This window comes from Anolis sagrei, chromosome 1, assembly GCF_037176765.1.
Source record: "Anolis sagrei isolate rAnoSag1 chromosome 1, rAnoSag1.mat, whole genome shotgun sequence".
NCBI classification, from domain to species: Eukaryota; Metazoa; Chordata; class Lepidosauria; order Squamata; family Dactyloidae; genus Anolis; species Anolis sagrei.
The window spans coordinates 156,407,220-156,429,995 of record NC_090021.1 but is presented as its reverse complement, the minus strand read 5'-3'; positions in this window follow the sequence as shown (position 1 = coordinate 156,429,995).

Here is a 22,776-nt window from a genome sequence, read left to right as displayed (position 1 = left end):
GCTTGTGCTCCTCGTTTAAGAAGATAGTTGTTTGTTCAAATATATTAATAAACGTTTCTCTAGTTCAACTTTTAAGCAGCCTCAGTATTGATTCATTCTGTGAGAATAATTCCAGTGGTTTTTAACATCTTTACATCTCAGTCATTTCAGGGAGCCGGAGGGAGAGCTGGTGGGCAGGAAGGGATTTACCTCAGGGACAACATCTTTAGTATTCCCAAATTACTTAGGGTGGTGGCAGCAACTCTATCAGAGTATACATGTTACCTCAACATACATCTAAAACGCTCCGTGCCAGAATTATATTGGTGTCCAGTGGCGAGATTTAGTTTGAGACATCAGACCATGATTCTTTAAAGTGATGCCAGCAGGTGGGATATATTAGAAAATATAATCCCCAGGCCCCAGGATCATTGTTGATTTGTTATACAGGGCATAGTGAACAAGCATACAGATGATATATTATTTGATGATATCTCACTGATTTCTAGGTTCTTGGATAGAATATCTGAATCAAAGAGGGTCCAAAAGCTCCAATCAATAAAAACTGGTAGACTGAGAAACTGAGATTACTACTCCCACTACTACTTGTATTATCTTGCCCCTTCTCCAACACGAAAAGACAAAAGGAAAGGAACATCAAAAGCTATAATGATGAGAAATACTTCAAAATTATGATTGAGGCTTACCCCCCTTCTCACAAGCTCCTCTATGTGCCTTTCTTCCTTTGGTCTGGAAACAACATGTGAGGTTACTTAATACCTACTCTACAGTATTCCAGCAGAATCAAACAAGTCAAGACTGGAATTTCCTTTCATTTATCATTCTGGGTTACAACAATTAGGGCTGACCAGTGCATGGAATCCTTCCCATGGCCTTGTGTTGTGAATTCACTGGAAACAAGCTCCAGGAGTTTTTCCGGCCAAGGGTTTGAGAAAGCTAGAATTCCTTGAAAGAGCACAACAACAACAAATAAGGAGAGGGGGAATAACCTTTCCTGTGAGAGTCACATTCCAGGAATGTGGTGGCCAGGCCAGGCCTGAACTGGTCCCAAGCTCTAACATGAGCTTTAGATTGCAGTGGCCATTCTAAATTAATCTGATTCTAGTAATGCTTACAGAGATATTTCAGGGTGACTCAAACTACTTTGCTCTCATTGCCAATCCCATTCACAGCAACCATCAGTGCTAACATTGCAACCTTAAAGACCAACATGTCTCTCTTGGGTCCACAAGGCTGAAAGTGACACCCTTAGTAGATAACCTGGGACCTAAAATCACTGATGTATATTAGAAATTAACAGAGAAAAAGGCAACAAGCAGCTGAAGCATGTGAAGTTAGGGTTATGAGTGAATGCAAAAAGTATGATTGTGGGACCACAGATTGGTGAACTGACACAATTGCATGAATGAAAATAGGGAGATATTGAAGATGTTCATCCCGGTATGTCTTGTGACTGCTGTGAATGCAAAAAGTATGATTGTGGGACCACAGATTGGTGAACCGACACAATTGCATGAATGAAAATAGGGAGATATTGAAGATGTTCATCCCGGTATGTCTTGTGACTGCTGTGAATAGTGGCTTCACACAATGAAGTCTAAGGTGATCCTCCGGGACCTCTGAAGGACACACTGGAGGATCCCACATTGCTACGCATTGTTATAGCAAGCACTCAGAGCTCTCACCAGTCAGTGAATGGCAGTGTGCATATTTGGGGAGGGGTACAGTAGTTAAAGTAGGGTTTAGTGAGGTGAAGGAGGATTTGAGGGGTTGCTTCACCTGTGTGAAATTTTGTGCTCAATGATCAACGATCTTGTACATTCCAGTATTTGTTGTTTGAAGACTTGACTTTGAAGACTTGACTTGTGGCAAAGTTGGGAGAACTATAAGAAGTTGGCATGCTAATCTGTCTGGCATGTTATAGGGCAAAAATGCCAGACAGTTCACAGATTGGTGAACTGTCACAATTGCATGAATGAAAATAGGGAAATATTGAAGGTGTTCATCCTGGTATGTCTTGTGACTGCTGTGAATAGTGGCTTCAATGGATGTGAGGGCGATCTGGCTGCGACATCTGTCACCCCATTGATTGCCAGGGTTGGTTCGGCTGATCTGGCTGGCTAGGCGGGTGTCCCCTTCCTCCCTCACCGCTCCATGTGCGTCCCTCCCGAAGCTGCGCGCTCGGTGGAAGAAGACAACGTCCCAGGTATAGAAGGAGTGTACTGAGGTCTCCAGTCTTCAGTCCCGGGTTTACGATAGCTGTGCTGCCCTGCTAGAACGAATAGTGGCTTCACACAATGAAGTCTAAAATGATTCTCTGGGATGGCTGAAGGACACACTGTAGATTGTGGAGGATCCCACATTGCTATGCATTGTTATAGCAAGCACTCAGAGCTCCCACCAGTCAGTAAATGGCAGTGTGTGTATTCAGGGAGGGGGGAGGGCTACAGTAGTTAAAGTAGGGTTTATTTATTTATTTATATATTTATATACCGCTTTTCTCAGCCCTCAGGCGACTCAAAGCAGTGAACAACATCGATACAAAACATCATGAGACAAGTATAGGGCAATCAAAAACAATTGTAACATAAATCATTAAACATCCGTATAACAATCATTAGCGGCTCAACAATAAAATCAGAATCCAGTCTCATCATCCATTATTCCGTATTCCTATGTTCAATTACACTGTTTAATCAAATGCTTGTTCAAACAGCCAGGTCTTCACTTTCCTCTGAAATGCCAGCAGGGAGGGGGTCTGATATCTGCAGGCAGGGCGTTCCACAGCCGAGGGGCCACCACTGAGAAGGCCCTGTCTCTCATTCCTGCCAAGCGCGCCTGTGATGCAGGCAGAACAGAGAGCAGGGCCTCCCCAGATGATCTTAGTGTCCTAGTCGGTTCATAGGAGTAGATGTGTTCGGAGAGGTAAATAGGGCCAGAACTGTTTAGGGCTTTATAGGCTAACGCCAGCACTTTGAATTGTGCCCGGTAGCAAACTGGCAGCCAGTGGAGCTGGCACAACAGAGGAGTAGTATGCTCTCTGAGTGCCACTCCTGTTAGCAACCTGGCTGCCGAACGCTGGACCATTTGAAGGTTCCGAGCAGTCTTCAAAGGCAACCCCACGTAGAGAGCGTTGCAGTAGTCTATACGGGATGTAACCAGAGTGTGGACTACCGTGGCCAAGTCAGACTTCCCAAGGTACGGGCGCAGCTGGTGCACAAGTTTTAACTGTGCGAATGATCCCCTGGTCACTGCTGAAACCTGGGTTTAGTGGGGTGAAGAAGGATTTGAAGGGTTGCTTCACCTGTGCGAAACTTTGTGCTCCATGATCAACGATCTTGCACATTCCAGTATTTGTTGCTTTGCCCTCCTGCAATGTTTGAAGACTTGACTTGTGGCAAATTTGGGGGAAGTATAATAAGTTGGCATGCTAACCTGTCTGGCGTGTTATGGGGCAAAATATACTTGGGGTTTTTAAGGGGCACTATTTCCTGTACCAAAGTGTTGAATCTTGCCAGTTTAGAATGTTACATTGTTTCTTGTCAAGCATGGCTGGACAAAAGTGATTAATTTCTTGTTAATTGCCCCTTTACATAACCAGTTTCTGTTACTTTCAAGAAGGGAGTGGGTTAATGATTGGTTATATCACATTCTTTTTCACATTTCCCTTGGAGATTTAGAACAGGAAATTGATGTGGGAGCTTGATACCAACTGGGCACTTTGTTTTGTATCTGGGGATTTATGCATGACTTAAAAAAATATGGTAAACTGAAGCATTGAAAACCCACCATGGAACATGTTGTTTGGCCCTAAGAAGTAATTCCCAATATTCTCAACAAAGCTTGGATTCTTTTAGGAAAGCCATGCCAATGAAAAAGGTATCAAGGCAGTGTAGATTTGTACCCTTGATCCCCATCCCCGAAAAGCTTTGTTGCTTTATCACACCTGCTAGGGAGCAGGCAGTGTGTGCTTTTCTACCCACTATCATTTGTCTCCGATGCCTGGTGAGCTGCACAAAGGCCTGAAATCAAAGCGCAAGTACAAAGAAACCTACTATTTAAAAAGGGAGAGTGGAAACCTGGAGTGTGGGAATATGAAATCAAATGGGTCATGAAGTCATGTTTAGCAGAAGTGGATGACCCCGGCGGCAGGGCTAGAAAGAAAACAAACCCTCCCACATATCCTTCCAATCGCCTGGATTACAAGAGCACCTAATTTTTGATCTTTAATTGTACTTGTTAGGTACCAGTCGTTTGCAGACTTCCTGCGATCTTTCTACATAATTACAAATTCAAAGAGAGTTATGCAAAGCAAAACCATAATTGCCATGTGGGGTATATGTGTGTAAACCCCCCCCCCCCCGCCGTTCATTCTTCAGACAGAAAATCAGAAAGGAAATATCAGGATGTATGTTATAAGGGACTGCATCATATTTTTCCACTTTTCTATTTGGCAGCACCAAAGCTTCTCTTTTAACTTGCTGGGATTTCACATTGTCCAGACCAGATAGCCACATTGCTAAAAATGATATCACATCCAATAGTCAGAGTGTTGCCAATCTAAAAGAAGTCTAGCATGCAAATCAGTGTTTGTCTGTCAATTGTAACTCATCTATATCTATATAAATAAAAATGTAATGTTTGTTTGTGGGATTGACATAACTAAAAAACCACAGTACGAAAATGTAAGCGTTTGGCTAAGCAATGCAACTAATTAAGGAAGACGGTAAACATAGGAACGGCACAACGACTATGAGAACGGATCTGATTTCAACTGAGGCGTTATATATGTTGTTTGTTGATTTGTCCTGTCTGATTGTTAATTGTTGTGGATCGACGTCGTCGATCCTGTTGTTGCATTGTTGTGTTTTAATTGCACTGTAAACCGCATTGAGTCGCCTGTTAAGGGCTGAAAAATGCGGTACGAAAATGAAGCAAATAAATAAATAATAAATAATAATGTTTGTTTGTGGGATTGACATAACTCAAAAACCACAGGATGAATTGACACCAAATTTGGACACAATACACCTATCAGGCCAACGAGTGACCATCACTCATAAAACCACTAAAAAACCCACAGCGGAATGGACTTAAAAAGCCAAAAAAAAATTCATTACAATGCATGCACATAACCACACGGAAACACAAATATATACACAAAACACAAATATATATATACACAAAGCACATATACACAGACTGGGCCAAAGCAACACATGGCAGGGGACGGCTAGTCTATAGAAATAAAAATGTAATGTTCTTCAATTGTGACTCATCTATATCTATATAAATAAAAATGTAATGTTCGTTTGTGGGATTGACATAACTCAAAAACCACAGGATGAATTGACACCAAATGTGGACACACTACACCTATCAGGCCAACAAGTGACCATCATTCATAAAAACACTAAAAAAACCCACAGCAGAATGGACTTAAAAAGCCAAAAAAAAAATAAAAAATTCATTACAATGCATGCACATAACCACACGCAAACACAAATATATACACAAAACACAAATATATATACCCACAAAGCACATATACACAGACTGGGCCACAACAACACGTGGCAGGGGACGGCTAGTCTATAGAAATAAAAATGTAATGTTCGTCAATTGTGACTCATCTATATCTATATAAATAAAAATGTAATGTTCGTTTGTGGGATTGACATAACTCAAAAACCACAGGACGAATTGACACCAAATTTGGACACAATCAGGCCAACAAGTGACCATCATTCATAAAAACACTAAAAAAAACCAAAACACAGCAGAATGGACTTAAAAAGCCAAAAAAAATAAAAAATTCATTACAATGCATGCACATAATCACACACAAACACAAATATATACACAAAACACAAATATATATACACACAAAGCATATATACACAGACTGGGCCACAGCAACACGTGGCAGGGGACGGCTAGTCTATAGAAATAAAAAAGTAATGTTCGTTTGTGGGATTAATATAACTCAAAAACCACTGGACAAATTGCCGCCAAATTTGGCCACAAGACACCTACTAATCCAAGGAGTGACCATCACTCAAAAAAATTGATTTTGTCATTTAGGAGCTGTAGTTGCTGGGATTTATCATTAACCTTTAATTAAAGCGCATTCGGAACACCACCAATGATGGAATTGAACCAAATGTGACTCACAAAACTCTCATGACCAACAAAAAACACTAGAGACTAGGACATGAAACAATGGCTTCAAACTACAAGAAAGAAGATTCCATCTGAACATGAGGAAGAACTTCCTGACTGTGAGAGCCATTCAGCAGTGGAACTCTCTGCCCCGGAGTGTGGTGGAGGCTCCTTCTTTGGAAGCTTTTAAACAGAGGCTGGATGGCCATCTGTCAGGGGTGATTTGAATGCAATATTCCTGCTTCTTGGTGGGTGGTGGTGGTGGTGGGGGGGTTGGACTGGATGGCCCATGAGGTCTCTTCCAACTCTTTGATTCTATGATTCTATGATTCTATGTGAGCATTGACCTTGAGTTTGGGAATTGTAGTTCACCTAAATTCAAAGAGCACTGTCAACTAAAACAATGATGGATCTGGACCAAACTTGGTAAAAATATTCCATGTGGCCAAATATAAACACAGATGGAGTTTGGGGGAAATAGACCTTGACATTTGGGAGTTGTAGTTACTGGGATTTATAGTTCATGTATAATCTAAGAGCATTCTGAACCCCACCAACAACGGAATTGGGGCAAACCTCCCACAAAGAAGCCCCATGACCACAGAAAATACTTAAGGCCATCCAGTCCAACTCCCTTCACCAGGAAAGAAAACGTAATCAAAGCCCTCCTGACATGGAGTCATCCAGCCATAGATATAGATAGATATGATTCACACACATACATATAGTATCATAGATTTGAAAGGGACTCCTAAAGAAGGCCACTGATATGTTGCATGTTCCAGAGTAGGCAAACCAGACACTCTCCACATCAACACTGACAAAGAAACAGCAAGAAATACTGTTTACCACAAGCATCAAGACATTACATAGATTAGAAACCAACACTTTCTCATTATTTTATTTTCCAGATGACCAGACCACAGCAATGCCTGGCAGGGGACGGCTAGTCTATATAAATCAAAAATGTAATTTTTGATTAATAGAACTCAAAAACCACTGGATGAATTGACACCAGATTTGGACACACTACACCTATCAGGCCAACGAGTGACCATCACTCATAAAAACACTAAAAACAGAGTGGAAGGGACTTAAAAAGCCAAAAAATAAAAATTACATTACAACACACATGCGAAACCACACATATATAAGAAGACACACATATATACACACATACACAAATATATATACACACAAAGCACATATACACAGACTGGGCCACAGCAACGCGTGGCAGGGGATGGCTAGTAGGTTATACAAGTAACGCCTTCCATGCCACCAAAGTTATGTTCTCTAGGGATGTATTAGAATCAATGCAGTTTGACACCACTTTAACTACCCAGGCGCAGTGCTATGGAATCATGGGTTTGTTTGTATGGAGCCCCCGGTGGCGCAGTGGGTTAAACCCCTGTGCCAGCAGGACTGAAGACTGACAGGTCGCAGGTTCGAATCCGGGGAGAGGCGGATGAGCTCCCTCTATCAGCTCCAGCTCCTCATGCGGGGACATGAGAGAAGCCTCCCACAAGGATGATAAAACATCAATCATCTGGGCGTCCCCTGGGCAACGTCCTTGCAGACGGCCAATTCTCTCACACCAGGAGTGACTTGCAGTTTCTCAAGTCACTCCTGACATGACAAAAAAAAAATGGATTTGTAGGTTTCCAGGCTCTTTAATTTTCTCCGCCAAAGTTTTCTGGTGCCTCACCAAACTACAACTCCCTGGATTCCATAATAATGAGCCATGGCAATTAAAGTGGTATCAAACTACATTGATTCTACAATGTAGTTGTAGACTTAAGGTCTTCTACCATGCAGGTAATGATATATATGTTGCTGTGTCATTCGTAGTCTATGTTTTACAGAGTCAATTTGATTGTGAGACACAGAGCTCCATCTGACAATGTTTTTGAAACACTGAAAGAGGCATCTGATCAGCAACAGGAAGGCTTGGGACATATTCTTTCCACATTTCTGCTTTGGGCAATTAAGTTTATTAATGGCTGTCGATGTGTGTTCTCATTATCATCATCTTCACAATGTAGGTTGGGCCATTAGATTTTTATGCCTGGTCTCCTTAATTTTCATTATGTTCCTGAACACATATAATTATATGCTTCTTAAAAGCTCATTTTTGGGGTAGGACTCTGGAAGAATGACAGGTCTAATGACAGGAGACAGTTGTCCCATTAAAACGTTCATATGTTTTGCATTCTTGAAGCTGGTAGAGGTCACACTTGTTCATGAGCCAAGGGAAAGAACATGGCTCCCTCAATGTATAATTCACCATTTATTATGTCTCCCTGGAGACAGGACAATCATTTCTGTTTTTTCGCATCGGTGGGGTTTGTCCACACACACACACAAATGAAATGGAAGGCTAGTTGTCCCCACGACACACAACAGCTTCTGATGAATGTTGCAGGTTTTTCCTTCTTCCTTCATTAAGCTGACTTTGCTGCACTATTGGGCAAATTTGGGGAAGTTTTGCTAGAAACTTGACAATATCCCATGACTTTGGGACAGTCTGGACAGTAGGATTAGGTCTGATTCAGTCCAAACCTCTGCCCAAATGAGACACCAATGCCGCCATCTTTTCCTTTGCTCATCAGCACAGGGAAAAGAGATGAATTGTGCTCATGTCACTACCACCATTGCTCCCAGCTGATTTTGGAGCTCCATGAGAGTTCCTGGTCATTGTGGGTACTTCTGATGACAAGAGAACAGCAAGAAGGAGGGTGGCAAACAACTATTTTGACATTAGCAGTGGCAATCATATGACCTACCTCGTGAAGGCAGATCTGGCCAGGGTGGTCCATGCCTTAATCACCTCGAGATTGGACTACTGTAATGCGCTCTACGTGGAGCTGCTCTTGAAAACGGTCTGGAAATTCCAACTGGTCCAACGGGTGGCGGCCAGGTTGTTAACTGGTGCTCCTTACAGAGAGAGGTCAACCCTCCTGTTTAAGGAGCTCCATTGGCTGCCATTCATTTTCCGGTCCCAATTCAAGGTGCAGGTGCTTACCTACAAAGCCCTAAACGGTTTGGGACCCGCCTACCTGTGTGACCGCATCTCCGTATATGAACCCACACGATCTCTCCGATCATTTGGAGAGGCCCTGCTCATGATCCCACCTGCGTCGCAAGCGCAATTGGTGGGGACGAGGGACAGGGCCTTCTCCGTGGTGGCCCCCGACTCTGGAACTCTCCCCCCAAGGATATCAGACAAGCCCCAACATTGGCAGTCTTTAGGAAGAGCTTGAAGAAGTGGTTGTTCCAGTGTGCCTTTCCAGAATAGGAAACTCCTAGCATCATGTTCCAATTGCACTTTACCAGAGATTAAGATTGTCTGCACACTGCACTTATCTCCAAAAACCTATCCATCTCACCTGTCATGTTCAGCATTTTAAAATTTTAATCATTTCATTTGGCCCGGCCTTAGTTTTAAATGTGTCATGGTGTTATTATCTAATGTTTATTGCTATTGTTTTAATGTATATTGCTTGTTTTATGAGTTTATTTATTGTTGTATTTGTTATGCTGTTGTTTTATTGATGGGTTGGGCCTCGGCCTCTTGTAAGCCGCACCGAGTCCTTCGGGAGATGTTAGCGGGGTATAAATAAAGGATTATTATTATTATTATTATTATAATATTATTATTATTATTATTATTATTAACTAGAAGAAGGAGTGGGGATCAACCCCCCCCCCCCTTTTTCATGCTGGTCCCATGGGCACCCTGTTCTGATGTCAACAAAGGTGCCTACGATTACCAGGAACTCTCAAGGAGCTTTGTGGCCCACTAGAAGTAGTAGTGGTGGTAAGATGTACAAAGAGTTGAGTTATGGGTTGCCCAAGTACATTGGATACAACAGTTTCAAATCCAACACAAATATACCAAATCCAGTGCTGCCACAGGGCATATCTATGCACAACTGCCTGGTATAGATAAGCCCTTGGTCTCTATCAGTTTCTAATTATTCTGATGCTGACAACAAATAAGACAGGGGAAATATCTTCTGCCTTTCCCCTCCAGCTACAAAAGCACAATCGGTCCTACATTAGGAAGGTCTGTTATGCGTTCCCAGGACTATTTAAAAGAAAATTAGTGGAAATCCTGTTGCATTAACCCCACCCAAAATGTTGTTTTCCATGTGCTGAGTTATGCATGTTATTTAAGTCATACATCAGCACTCATCAACTTGGTAGTCTCTAAAGGTGTTGGATGAGAAATCTGATAACTTCCAGCCAGTTTTTGACACTATGGAAGATTCCCAGAATTGCTGTTTACCACCTAGTGAATCTGTATAATTTGAAAGTTAATGTAATTTAATAATATAGGGATCTCTGTAACCCAGCTCCTGACTTCTATATGTTGTTGTTTATTCGTTCAGTCGCTTCTGATTCTTCATGAGCTCATAGACCAGCCCACACCAGAGCTCTCTGTCGGTCGTCACCACCCCCAGCTCCTTCAAGGTCAATCCAGTCACTTCAAGGATCCCATCCATCCATCTTGCCCTTGGTCAGCCCCTCTTCCTTTTTCCTTTCATTTTCCCCAGCATCATTGTCTTCTCTAAGCTTTCCTGTCTTCTCATGATGTGGCCAAAGTACTTCATCTTTGCCTCTAATATCCTTCCCTTCATCTTTGCCTCTAATAACCTTCTTTATATGCATTAAAATGTACAAATTAAAATGATAGTTTGGCTAAAAATTTGAGCCAGTTGTGTGATTTTTTTTGTGAAATGCTTTTGAGAATACATTGGTATGGAATCCTTTCTAGGCCAGGGGCCAAATTCTAACTTCAGAAAGGTCTGGAAAACACATGCCAGCAGGAGGGAGAGCCAAATCCAAATGCTCCTATCATTTCAAACAACCCCAGACTTTATCCAGGTCTTTTTAAAACCCTTCTTATTACTAGTTGAAGACAAGTTCAGAAGGAAAGACAACTTGAATTAAGTCCTTAGAGTAGAGAGGCTTCCCTCCCACCCCATGTTTTGTGGGAACCACATACTGACTTCAAGGCCAGAGCTCAAGAGAACCAAGGCTTCTGCCGGCTGCTCACATGGTTGAACATTATTTCTCCTCTGTGCAAGCAGTAGAGTCACAAAATCAGCTAAAGCAGGTTAAGCATTTGGATATGTGCCAGTATTTTTTCAGGGAAGGCAGAAATCCCCTTGCACCTCTCCTGTGCCTTCAGTTTTACCAAACAATATCAACTGCTGGGAGAGGGTGTAAGAGAGTGCTATATTTGCCAAGGAGTGAGCAAGCAAAAGGGCTTAGGGAAGCGGACTGCCTGCACTTTCAGGAGGGTCTATAAATCCTCTGATGACACAACTGCAAACAGAGCAGTACTCTGCCAGCGAAAAAGAATTTGCCATGGATGAGAAATAAACATGCCTGGGGGAACCTAGAGCTTATGAAAAAGAAGAAGAGGAGGAGGAGAAGGTGAAGGAGGAGGAAGGGGAAGAGAAAGAAGAAAGCTTATTTCACTACTGCAAGCATGAAAATCTACCCAGAATGTGTTGTATTCAGCCTAGAAGAGAAACTGCTGGTCAACAAATAGTTTTTAGAATAATCTCACATCTATTTTCTTTCTTTGTTTATTAAAGTGAATTCCTAATGGAACTTTTATATATCTTTCTGATTGCCACTTGTAGAAAGTCCTTGCCAGTCCCTTTCCAATTAATTTTATCTGGAGCAGCGATTCTCAACCTGGGGGTCTGGACCCCTGGAGGGGTCACGAGGGGGTGTCAGAGGGGTCACCAAAGACCACAAGAAAACACAGTATTTTCTGTTGGTCATGGAGGTTCTGTGTGGGAACTTTGGCCCAATTCAGTCGTTGGCAAGGTTCAGAATGCTCTTTGATTGTAGGTGAATGATAAATCCCAGCAACTACAACTCCCAAATGTCAAGGTCTATTTTCCCCAAACTCTACCAGTGTTCACATTCGGTCCAGATCCATCATTGTTTGAGTCCACAGTGCTCTCTGGATGTAGGTGAACTACAACTCCCAAAACTCAAGGTCAATGCCCACCAAACCCTTCCAGTATTTTCTCTTGGTCATGGGAGTTCTGTGTGCCAAGTTTGATTCAATTCCATCATTGGTGGAGTTCAGAATGCTCTTTGATTGCAGGTTATCTATAAATCCCAGCAACTACAACTCCCACAGGACAAAATCAATACCCTCCCCCAATCTCACCAGTATTTAAATTTGGGTGTATTGGGTCTTTGTGCCAAATTTGGTCCAGTCTATGAAAATACATCCTGCATATCAGATATTTATATTACTATTCATAACAGCAGCAAAATGACAGTTATGAAGAAGCAATGAAACTAATTTTATGGTTGGGGGTCACCATAACATGAGGAAGCGTATTAAGGGGTCGTGGCATTAGGAAGGTTGAGAACCACTGATCTAGAGGTTCAGTGGCAAATGGGAGTGTTTCATTTTTAAATACTCTTGATGTTTGAACCAGTGCAAGCAGTGCTCTTTTTGACGAGCTAATAAAAGTTGTTAAAATAATCCCAAATGTCCTTCCCTTCACTAATGTTTAATAAGCCATGATCTCGCTGAAGGCAATTTTAAGTACCTACATAATTATTTCATGAACTGAGAACACCCTACTGAATTATTTGGGGTCAGCAATAGCCATCTCAAACACAAGATGCAAATGTTTTCCATCTATTTTCATCAAAATATTCCACCATATAACCTTTAAAATATTCACTAAAAAGATATCATAGTGCTCCTATGGTATGGAGATACTTCCTAGCCCTATTTAGGCAATGCTCTAAAACAAGAGAAAGTAATGAGAATTAGCCAAGGCGAGGAAGCGATTATAACCATTAACCCCCAGTTCTGATTGACAGTTAGGATACAATGCTAGTTGTGGTTTGCTGAAAGTCTGTTGTGAGCTTATTTCAATTAAATTAAAGTTGAGGACTGGATGGACAAGCTACTATTAATAAAGAAGTGAAATCATGATCAATTCCATCACTCTAAAGCTTTGATTCCCTGGATAATTTTTAACATCAACTCCCAGAAGCTCCAGCCATGTAGAATCATGGAATCATAGAGTTGGAAGAGCCATCCAGTTCAACTCTCTACCTTGCAGGAATATACATTCAAAGCACTGCTAAAAGATAGACATCCAACCTCTGTTTAACAACTTCCACAGAAGAAGACACTTTGGCCAACATCCTGGAATTCTGGGACATGAAGTTCAGAACATCTATCTGGAGGACCAACATTTGGGAATTATTGCTCTCAAGTAATACTAGGGATTATGTGTCTCCCAGCATCCCTCACTATTGTATATCCAGAATCGGGCTGATGGGACTTGAAGTCCAGCATCATTGTAAGTGTCACATTACCCAATCTAATTCTAAGTAATAAACAAGTTCCCAGGAGAAGTTTATCGGAGAAAAGGGAGAAAACAAATAATTTCTATACTAGAGACTGGAACCTCCTGTCTTCCTGTTGTTTTTTTTATCATATGAAGCTAAGAAGAATCTTGCTTTTTTACATTTGTGAATATATATTGACTAGTGGGATGATATATTAATTTATACCTATGTCATTTCTGGAAACAATCTATATAAATAAAAATGTAATGTTCGTTTGTGGGATTAACAGAACTCAAAAACCAGTGGGCCAATTGACACCAAATTTGGACAGCATACACCTAACAACCCAATGTATGTCCTTAACAATTTTGAATTTGTCATTTGGAAGTTGTAGTTGCTGGGATTTATAGTTCACCTACAATCAAAGAGCATTCTGAACTCCACCAATGATGGAGTTGAACCAATCTTGGCACACAGGACTCCCATGACCAACAGAAAACACTAGAAGGGTTTGGTGGGCATTGACCTTGAGTTTGGGAGCTGTAGTTCACCTACATCCAGAGAGCGCTGTGGACTCAAACAATGATGGATCTGGACCAAACTTGGCATGAATACTTCATGTGCCCAAATATGAGCACAGATGGAGTTTGGGGGAAATAGACCTTGACATTTGGGATTTGTAGTTGCTGGGATTTATAGTTCACCTACATTCAAAGAGCATTCTGAATCCCACAAACGACAGAATTGGGGCAAATTTCGCACACAGAACCCCCATGACCAACAGAAAATACTTAAGGCCATCAAATCCAACTCTCTTCACAGCACCCAGGCCATTCAGGACAATTTTATACCTCCCTGCTACTTGCGGATACTAATTCAGCTACAACCTACAATGTCGCAAAGTTCTGTGCAGCAGCATACAAAATCCGCCAGGGAATGATTAGTTCCAAAAGTCAACTGTGTGTCCAGTAATCTTCTTCCTTGAATCTACAATTTGGTGATGGATCTGGGCATTGTATGTTTTTACCGTTTCCCCTTCTGCTCCCTCACCCATATTGTGTTTTTAGTAGTTGTATTTATATTTTTAATGTACCAAACATGCCAGGTTTGTAGGGAAATGTGACACTATTTCCTGTGCTGGTCAATGACCGAAATAAATGTTTTGATTGATTTGAACTCTCTTCACCATGGCAAGATAACGTAATGAGTTCTCCTGACAAAGAGCCATCCAACCGTAGATATAGATAGACACACACAGATATAGTATCATAGATTGGAAAGGGACCCTTAAAAAAGGACAATGATATGTTGCATATTCCAGAGTAGGCAAACCAGACACTCTCCACATCAACACTGACAAAGAGACAACAAGAAATGCTGTTTACCCACAAGTATAAAGAAATTACATAGATTAGAAACCATTACTTTATTTTCCAGATCACCAGATTGGGCCACAGCAACGCGTGGCAGGGGACGGCTAGTCTATATAAATAAAAATGTAATGTTTGTTTGTGGGATTAACATAATTCAAAAACCACTGGGCGAATTGACACAAAATTTGGAGACAACACACCTATCAGGCCAATGAGTGACCATCACCCATAAAAACACTGGAAAACACAACAGAAGAGACTTTAATAGCAAAAAAAATAAAATACAATGCATGCGCAAAACCACATTTATATACATATGGATATACATATATACATACAAAACACATATACACAGACTGGGCCACAGCAACATGTGGTGGGGATGGCTAGTGTAGAAATAAAAAAGGACAAAAACACAAACAATGATTCAGCCTCATGCACAGAAAGATCAGAGGTTCAGTGCCTGGATTCTTGAGTAGACAGGCAGAGCAGCAAGGCTGTACATGACCTCCATCTGACTGGAGAGCGGAGCCATTAATCATTCTTTAGAAATTGGAGAGCTCCTGCAGACATCACTGGGAAAGACAGCCCTATGAGTTAGTTTCATACATTGTATAAGTTTGGTTCTGCCTATTTAACATCCTTTGGGATAGAAGATGGTGTAGGATGACTATGGATCTCTGAGAGAGAATCCTCGATGTGTCTTGTTAAGAATATGGAAAAGATGCAAATAAAAAATGTGCCCTAAGGTGTCTTGCTGAGTTTCATCACAGGAAGCATTTTGTAGGGAAGAAATAACAGTAAAAGAAAGATGGTTAACTTGCCAAGATCTTCTAGAATTTGACCAAGATCATAATTTCAGTGGTACTCTTACAGAGAGTGAGAGCTGGACCTTAGCGAAGGCGGAGCGAAGGAAGAACAATGCTTTTGAACTGTGGTGTTGGAGGAAAGTGCTGAGAATGCCTTGGACTGCAAGAAGATTCAACCAGTCCATCCTCCAGGAAATAAAGCCCGACTGCTCATTGGAGGGAAGGATACTAGAGACAAAGTTGAAGTACTTTGGCCACATCATGAGGAGACAGCAAAGCCTAGAGAAGACAATTATGCTGGGGAAAGTAGAAGGAAAAAGGAAGAAGGGCCGACCAAGGGCAAGATGGATGGATGGCATCCTTGAAGTGACTGGACTGACCCTAAGGAGCTGGGGGTGGTGACGGCCGACAGGGAGCTCTGGCGTGGGCTGGTCCATGAGGTCACGGAGAGTCGGAGATGACTGAACAAATGAACAACAACAACTCTTACAGACCAACATTTGAATGATTTAAAATGGACCAAACAAGTATAATCTTGAACTGAACACATCAGAATTTGAGACACAGCTATGTACAGATAATGAAAATTTGATTGGTAAGCATTTTTCAAAATGAAGATAGAAGAAGAGCAAGTTACAGACTATATGAGAATGTGGGCACAAAATTTTGAGTTAAACCAATGGGAAAACTGTGATTGAAAGGAATGACATTTACATTATGTGATGATTTGAAACAGAACATTTACAAGGTGATGTAAACTCTGTTCCTGGAAACACTTCCCCATTCTTATTCTTATTATCAGATTAGACCCCGTTCTCCTTCCCTGGGTTCTCCATTGAGGCTGTGCCAACACTACTGGCACCCCTTGTGTGGCTAGCTAAAACCTATTCTCCTGCTTCAGATGGGCAGGACTGGAGCTATCAATCCCATTAACTCCAACCCAGCCCACATTCCTTTCCTCCCAGACTTTTTCCCTGGGTGGATCAAGAAACAGCCACTGGAGGTTCAATCAAGCAAGCCTCTGGTGGCGCAGTGGGTTAAAACCCTGTGTCAGCAGGACTGAAGACCGACAGGTCACAGGTTCTAATCCGGGGAGAGCGCAGATGAGCTCTCTTTGTCAGCTCCATCTCCTCATGCGGGGACATGAGAGAAGCCTCCCACAAGGATGATAAAGCCTCCCACAAGGATGATAAACATCCGGGTGTCCCCTGAGCAACGTCCTTGTAGATGGCCAATTCTCTCACATCAGAAGTGACTTGCAGTTTATAATAATAATAATAATAATAATAATAATAATAATAATAATATAATAACAACAACAACAATTTATTTATACCCCGCTTATACAATACAATACAAGTGATAACAACAGAAATACAAGCAATTTAAAAACAACAAAACAATGAAACAATAACACAAGCATTATCAAATAGGACATCACACTTAAAAACTATGAGTAGGCCAAATGTAATTAAAAAATTTTTTAAAAAAAATGCTGGACATGGACGAAGGAAGTGATAGGGCGGTTTATGGAAACATACAAGCAGACCTAAAAACAATATGAAGTGCTTTGGAGGACAAAGTGCTATGGGATCACTATTCTGGGAAGGCACACTGAAACAACCACGTCTTCAAGCTCCTCTTAAAGAATGCCAAGGTTGGGGCTTGCCTGATGTCCTTAGGGAGTGAGTTCCAGAGTTGAGGGGCCACCACCGAAAAGGCCCTCTCTCTTGTCCCCACCAATCACGCTTGCGATGCAGGTGGGAGCGTGAGCAGGGCCTCTCCAGAAGATCGAAGACATCATGTGCATGCGAGTGCGGAGAAGAACAAACCACAGACCACCTGCTGCAATGCAACCTGAGCCCTGCCACATGCACAAGGGAGGACCTTCTTGCAGCAACACCAGAGGCACTCCAAGTGGCCAGATACTGGTAAAAGGACATTTAACCAACTACCAAGTTTGCAAAATCTGTGTGTGTGTGTGTGTGTGTGTTTATCTCTGTGTTTGTTTTGTTCTGTTAGAATTGTAACACAATGGTATGGTTGCTGATGACACGATAAATAAATAAATCATGTGGGTTTATATACAGAGATAAGGTCATGAAGGTAGGTGGGTCCCAAACCGTTCAGGGCTTTGTAGGTGAGAACCTTGAATTGGGTCCGGAAAATAAATGGCAGCCAGTGGAGCTCCTTAAACAGGAGGGTTGATCGCTCCCTGTAAGGAGCCCCGGTTAACAACCTGGCTGCTGCCCGTTGGACCATCTGAAATTTCCAAGCCGTTTTTAAGGGCAGTTTCTCAAGTCGCTCCTGACATGACAAAAAAAAGTTTATTAAATTTCTCACCACACCTGTGAGCATCGGGACCAGCAATATCTCTTTGTTTTGAATAGCTATTGAAATGCTATAAATACATATGCATGTTCACTATTGCCTTTATGACCGTTTTTGAAGCACAGACTCTGCTGACATTCACTTTGGTCAAGGTGAAGAAAGGGCTCTGTTCTTTGCTTTCATCCCTTCTGTGTCTTATTCAGTCCTTTGGAGCTAGACAGACCAGGCTCCCAAACCCATGACTTTAGCAGAGCTTTCATATATGTGCTTTCATATATGTTCTTGTACGGCTGTACCAGGAGCTCCAAACTTATTTGCTTTGCATTAAATGTTTGCTTGCAGCCCTGGGTTTCAGGGACTCTGCAGATAGGTGGCTTCCTTCTGTTGCATTCATAGGGCAAGTCACCTGTCCATCATCATTAAGTTTTGGTTCTGCCCCTTGCTCAGGGCAATTGGGAAGGGAAGGGAGCCATTTCTAGTTAGTCTCAGCAAGGGAAGCTAATGTACAGGATGTGTGCAAGCTTCCCCTGTACAAAAGCTTCGACCCTTAAGACTTTCTGGGGGAAAACAGTCTTAAGAGCAAACCAGAGAACTCCAGGGAAGCCTCCCCAAAGCTTTGAGGACTTTCTGGGGGGAAACAGTCTTAAGAGTCTCCAAAGATTTCCAGGAAAACAGCCCTAAAGACCAAAGAACTCCAGCTGGAGAGTCTACTGCCTTACTGGTAGGTCCACTTGGCGTTCGAGATGCAGTTTGACCCGGTAGCAGAGCCCACATCAGTAATGGTTAGATTACAGTCAGCCTGGGTGAAGTTAAAAAGGGGATTTTCCTTTAAAGAAGAAGTTATTGAAGACAGTTGCCTGCCCTTCATGGGCAAGTTTAGGAAGCTACCAGTTGCATAAAAGCCTGGAATCATTTGTTTAACTTTATTAAAGACAAGAGAAGTTTCTGTTTGATTGTTCATTAATAAAAGACTTTGTTGTACTTCACAAGCCATCTAAAGACTATTTGTGGTGGAAAACCTCTGAGAACTTCTCTTTGGGCCCCCTGGCTTCCCGCTGGGCAAAGGTTGCACGTCCTGTCTTAAAAGGACATTCTTTACAGGCCCAGCGCGCAACAGAACAATATATGGAATAGAAGAGGGCACCATCTTGGGCTTAATTTCCTGTATATATCAGGAAATCAAGCAGTTTAACATCTACATGAAGCCGCTGGATCTGTCACTCCTTCTCACCTGTCACCAAGGAGGCTGTCCAGACCTTGAATCAGTGTTTAGCTGCTGTGTCGGACTGGATGAGAGCTAACAAATTGAAACTGAATCCAAACAAGACAGAGGTCCTACTGGTCAGTCGTAAGGCCGAACAGGGCATAGGGTTACAGCCTGTGCTGGACGGGATTACACTCCCCCTGAAGATGCAGGTTCGCAGCTTGAGAGTGATCCTGGACTCATCGCTGAGCCTGGAACCCTAGGTCTCGGCGGTGGCTGGGAGAGCTTTTGCACAACTAAAACTCATGCACCAGTTGCGCCTTGGGAAGTCTGATCTGGCCACAGTGGTCCACGCTCTTGTTACCTCCCAAATAGACTACTGCAACGCACTCTACGTGGGGTTGCCCTTGAAGACTGTTCGGAAACTTCAACTGGTCCAGCGAGCAGCAGCCAGACTACTCACCAGAGTGTCATACAGGGAGCACACCACCCCCCTGCTGTGTCAGCTCCACTGGCTGCCAGTTCAGTTCTGAGCACAATTCAAGGTGCTGGTTTTGACCTACAAAACCCTGTACGGTTCCGGTCCAGTGTATCTGTCCGAATGTATCTCCCTCTACGTCCCACCCCGGAGTTTGAGATCAGCTGGGGAGGCCCTGCTCTCGACCCCACCGCTATCACAAGTGAGGCTGGTGGGGACGAGGAGCAGGGCCTTCTCAGTGGTGGCCCCTCACCTGTGGAACTCACTCCCGGGAGAAATTAGGGCATCAACATCCCTCCTCTCCTTCAGGAGGAAAGTAAAGACATGGTTGTGGGACCAGGCCTTTGGGCAATCTGACAACTAGAGAAGGACATTCAGACGATTAGGACTGACAGGACTGATAATGTGGAATTGGAATTTGGACTATGAGATAGCGAATGAGGAGTAATTGGGTTTGTATTATTTTATTGGTTTTATTGGTTTTATGGTTGTAATGCAGGAATTGTTGTTTAACTGTTTAACTGTTAATTGATGTTAATTTGTTTTTACTACTGTTATGTGATGCTGGCATCGAATTGTGCCTTTGTAAGCCGCCCTGAGTCCCCTTCGGGGTGAGAAGGGTGGGGTAGAAGAAACCGAAATAAATAAAAATAAATAAATATAACTGAAAAGAATGAAAAGTGTGTTTTCTCCATAGTTGTGTGTGTTTTTTCTTTTGAAAGATGTTCTCTTTATCAGAGAATTTTCCCCACCCAATGGTACAGGAATGTCCCTTCGCTAAAATTAAGTCAGAGACTAATGGACGTTATTGCAGGGAAATATTTGCTTATGCATTATGTTTGTACTTGTGAAATACTATTGCTGCAGGCTTGGTGGATAGTTTCATATAAGCATAGCTATGTGGACCACTCCCCAGGTGAGGAAAAAGTCCTTTAAACAGGTGCATGGGATCAAGCAATATTTCACCCTGTAACAAAGCATCTGCAGTCAGAGGCACATTTGGATTTGCACAGTGTGTTTGCTTGCCAGCAGAGTGTGTTCTGTGGAAGTCCCCATTTTTCAACATTGGTGGCTTTGTCTTTTTTTTTTCCTGAGCAGAGAAAATCAAAGCCCAGGTGAGGTAGCCCTGAAGGAATGATTTCATGGGGTGTGTTTGGCCCTGATGTTATTTTATGGGGTTGGAATGAAGGGGGGTGCCTTCTGTCATTCTCTGTCTTTGCTATAAAGAAAGAGGAAGATGCTGGATACATTTATTGGCAAAATGATAGTTACCAGGTGACAAAATACAGAATTGCAGCTGAGTGCAGATCAAACAGTGTTGTGCAGAGCTTTACACATGAGGCCAGTTGCAGGTATTGGAATTTCCCCTCTGAGGCATATCCCGATTTCTAAACTTTGCCATTGATTGGCAGCAAAAACAAAACGGCTTGTGCAGAGAGTTGGAGGTGGATTAAGATAAAGAAGATGACACCTCTCACAAAATATCGGAAAGTAAAATCAAACACTTCTCTTCACCCCTTTACACCCCCATATTAATCTGCCTCGGTGATCAAAAGCTGGGGATGTGGCAATTCCAGCGCTTGCAAAAGCAAGAAATGAAAAAAAAAATACAAACTGAATGACAGCTAAAGCAAAAAGAGTGGGAAAAATCAAGTAAAAGTAGGTGAAATGTGTGTATGTTTGTGGAATCTCGGCCTTTGGCACTCAGGTGGGTTTTGTAAGTATTTGCTTTCTTTTGCTTTTTGTCGCTGTTGTTAAAAAATGACAATAGAGCAATTCCTTTAAACATGTAATAGAAAGCTAGTGGCAATAATATTGTTTAAGCTACCTAGAGCAATGGCTCTATTCTATTACTTGTCTGCGTGGCAAAGGTCAGTGAGAGAGAGAGCGAGTGAAGGAAAGGCTTTTGCCGCTTGGGTTTGCTCGGCTTTGTTGTCGATGTTGCCACTGCTGCTACCATTTAAGCCCAGATTTTTATTCCTTCTAAAGGCTTCAGGATGCCAAGACCATCGACAGAGGAAATAAAAGGAGGAAAGTCAATCCCAACAGCCTGGGTGCAAGATCTAAAGTGAAAAAATTAAAGTGGGGGGAAAGGCAAACACCCCACACTGTATTATTTTCTCTGGGAGTCATTTTCACATTTGTCGAAGCAGTCCTGGATGGGTTCCAGGGCTTCAGCAGAAAGCGAGCTTCTTTTATTGAATCCCATTCAGAGATATCAAAAACCTCAAAAGGCTACTATTACCTAAAGGGTTTCAGATGAAGGCATCCAAGCATGATGTTTGAATTGCGAGGACTTGCAATTGTCATCTGACAATGATGTGAGACCTGTCAAAACCCCATTTTCCAGGCTGCACCTTTGTTTACCTAATCTGCCCTGATCCCCCTCTTTTGCCACCCCAAATCTCCAAAACGACTGAGGAAAAAAAGCCCTGCCTTGCTTAAAGTCTCCCTTCCCCATAACTAGTGGTGGGAGCACAGTTGAAGGGGAAAGACATTTGCTGATGCATTCCTCTTTTGTCTTGTCAGGCAGGATTTAAGCATCAAATGCATGAACTCTCAGCTGAAGCAAATTCACAGGTCACTGCAAGACCTTTTGCATTCCAAAAAGAATAAAAGGGGGATGGGGAGAAAAATATAAGAAGACAATCTCTTTTTTGATTTAGAGTATAACAGGGTAAGGCAAATGACAAAAATCGCAAATGCCCTTTCAAGAGTAGAAATCTTTTGCACATAGCAAGATGTTTCTGATTAGGAATAAAAAACAACTTGTTGAACCACAGTATTTTAAAATATTTGAATTGATGCCTGGAATACTACAAATAGACAGGCCATCCTAGGAAAGTAAAGCCACTATTGCCCTGTACTGAAACGACATCACTGTGACAACGCGAGTGGCGCCACCTATGTGTAGAACTGTTAGTTGCAAGATTTAAACTGTTGTATCATGCTTAATCCTCCCCTTTTACCCTGCTTATGTATAGTTGTATGGATTGGTTACTTATAGCTGTCAATCTGTACTGCTTGGCTCCACCTCTTCCTGCAGGAGGGGAGTGCTTCCTTTCTTTTCAT